The sequence below is a fragment of the Theropithecus gelada genome, chromosome 19, assembly GCF_003255815.1.
Source record: "Theropithecus gelada isolate Dixy chromosome 19, Tgel_1.0, whole genome shotgun sequence".
Taxonomy (NCBI): Eukaryota; Metazoa; Chordata; class Mammalia; order Primates; family Cercopithecidae; genus Theropithecus; species Theropithecus gelada.
The window spans coordinates 4,572,487-4,575,703 of NC_037687.1; positions in this window are offsets into that span (position 1 = coordinate 4,572,487).

Sequence of the window (3,217 nt, forward strand, 5' to 3'; positions counted from 1 at the left end):
CAGAAAAGGTGCTCATCGGCATTCTTTTTTTTTTTTTTTTTGAGACGGAGCCTTGCTCTGTCGCCCAGGCTGGAGTGCGGTGGCACGATCTCCGCTTACTGCAAGCTCCACCTCCCGGGTTCACGCCATTCTCCTGCCTCAGCCTCCTGAGTAGCTGGGACTACAGGCTCCCGCCACCACACTCGGCTAGTTTTTTGTATTTTTAGTAGAGATGGGGTTTCAGTGTGTTAGCCAGGATGGTCTCGATCTCCTGACCTCGTGATCCACCCGCCTCGGCCTCCCAAAGTGCTCGGATTACAGGCGTGAGCCACCATGCCTGGTCACTCATCAGCGTTCTTTTGCCAGTCATTAAAACGACCACTCCCACAATAACAACAAAAAAGAAAAAGTGGCCCGGCAAGACTCCGTCTCAAAGAGAAAAAAAAAGAATAAAATTTAAAAAAAGGAAATTACTACCCAGGCTCATTGACAAGTGCAATATTACAGCTTCAGGTATGGTTGGATCCAGGAACTCGACTCATGACATTAGCAATTTTTCTCTTGCCATCTCTCCACTCTGCTTTCTTCTGGGCTGGCTTCTCCCAGCCTCACCCTCGAGGTGGGCTTCCCCTTCTTAGTGGCAAAGGTGCCCCTCAGTGGCTCCAAACTCCATCCTCCCAGCTCTGTGTCCTGGTGGTAGGGAAAAGGCGAGCCTCCTTTCCTCATTCTCACTGGCTCAGTCCTGAACCAATCATAGCAACCCCCAAAAGAGGTAGTGCGCTGATTGGCCAGAACAGCTGGGGGAGGTCAGAGTCAGCTAACTCCTGGGACCAGAAGTGCGGAAAGGGCTGCTCCCCAAGGAAAATTGGGGTTGCTGGTTGCTAAGGAAGAGAGTCGGCAAAACCATTTGTGATCGCCACTAGGAAACTCAAGGCAAAGGATTCTCAAATTCTTTTTTTTTTTTTGAAACGGAGTCTCACTCTGTCACCCAGGCTGGAGTGCAGTGGCGTGATCTCTGCTCACTGCAACCTCCGCCTCCCGGGTTCAAGTGATTCTCCTACCTCAGCCTCCTGAGTAGCTACGATTACAGGTGTGCACCACCACGCCTGGCTTATTTATTTATTTATTTTAGAGAGAACGTTTCACCATGTTGGCCAGACTGGTATTGAACTCCTGACCTCAGATGATCCGCCCACCTCGGCCTCCCAAATTGCTGGGATAACAGGCGTGAGCCACCACGCCCGGCCTCCTTGGGGTTCTGAGTTCTCCACTAAAATCAAGGCGACTGCAGGATTGCATTCCTTCTGGAGGCTCTGGAGGAGAACTGCTCTCCTTGCTCTTCCAGCTTCTAGAGGCTTCGTTTTTAATTTAATTTTATGTTGTAGAGACTGGGGGGTCTCTCTTTGTTGGCCAGGCTGGTCTCGAACTCCTGACCTCAAGGGTCCTCCTACCTTGGCCTCCCAAAGTGCAGGGATTACAGGCATCAGCCACCGTGCCCAGCCTTCAGAGGCTTCTTGCATTCCTTGGCTCGTGGCCCCTTCCTCCATCTCCAAGCCAGCAAGGGCTGATGGAGTCTTTCTCAAGCTACCTCACCCTGGTTGTTTCTATTATCGAGTCTACTTCTCTGAACCTGGCATTCCTGCTTCCTTCTTCTTCTTCTTCTTCTTTTTTTTTTTTTTTTTTTTTTTGAGACAGTCTCCAGAGTCTCGCTCTCTCTTTTTTTTTTTTTTTTTTTTGAGACGGAGTCTTGCGCTGTGTCACCCAGGCTGGAGTACAGTGGCGCGATCTCGGCTCACTGCAAGCTCCGCCTCCCAGGTTCACGCCATTCTCCTGCCTCAGCCTCCGAGTAGCTGGGACTACAGGCGCCCGCCACCACGCCCGGCTAGTTTTTTGTATTTTTAGTAGAGACGGGGTTTCACCATGTTAGCCAGGATGGTCTCGATCTCCTGACCTCGTGATCCACCCGCCTCGGCCTCCCAAAGTGCTGGGATTACAGGCTTGAGCCACCACGCCCGGCCTGAGTCTCGCTCTCTTGCCCAGGCTGGAGTGCAGTGGTGCGACCTCGGCTCACTGCAACCTCCGCCTCCTAGGTTCAAGCGATTCTTCTGCCTCAGCTTCCCGAGTAGCTGGGACTACAGGTGCCTGCTACCACACCTTGCTAAATTTTTTTTGTAGTTTTAGTAGAGATGGGGTTTCACCATATTGACCAGGCTGGTCTCGAACTCCTGACCTTGTGATCCACCCGCCTCGGCCTCCCAAAGTGCTCGGATTACAGGCATGAGCCACTGCGCTGGGCCCCCTTTTTTTTTTTGGTTTAGTTTGGTTTGTTTTTTTGAGACGGAGTCTCACTCTGTCACCCAGGCTGGAGTGCAGTGGGGCAATCTCGGCTCACTGCAGCCTCCACTCCCTGAGCACAAGTGATTCTCCAGCCTCAGCCTCCAGAGCAGCTGGGATTACAGGCGCCCGCCACCACCCTCAGCCAATTTTTGTATTTTTAGTAGAGACGGGGTTTCACCATGTTGGCCAGGCTGGTCTCAAACTCCTGACCTCAGGTTATCTGCCAGCCTCGGCCTCCCAAAGTGTTGGGATTAGAGGCGTGAGCCACTGTGCCCAGCCTCCTGCTTCCTTCTTATAAGCACCCTGTGATTGCACTGGACTTATCCGGATAATCCAGGATCATCTACTCATCTCAAGATCCTTAATGTAATCCTATTTGCAAAGTCCTTTTTGCCATTTGAGGTACTGTATGCATGGGATTTGGGAATTAGGATGTGGACATCTTTGGACGGGGAGGTGTCAATATTCTGCCAAGCACAATGGGCCATAAGGAGGAACAGACATGGGTGCATTCGTTTATGTCACAAACATTTATTGAGCACCTACTGTGTACCCACCTGTTCTAGGTCCTGAGAACACAGCAGAAAACAAGACAGGCCAGATACAGCGGCTCAGGCCTATAATCCCAACACTTTGGGAGGCAGAGGTGGGCAGATCACTAGGGGTCAGGAGTTGAAGACCAGCCTGGCCAACATGGTGAAGCCCCGTCTCTACTAAAAATACAAAAATTAGCTGGGTGTGGTGGCAGGCACCTGTAATCCCAGCTACTCGGGAGGCTGAGGCTGGAGGATCGCTTGAACCCGGGTGGCAGAAGTTGCAGTGAGATCATACCACTGCACTCCAGCTTGGGCAACAGAGCAAGGCTCTGTGTCAAAAAAAAAAAAAAAAAAAAAAAAAGGCC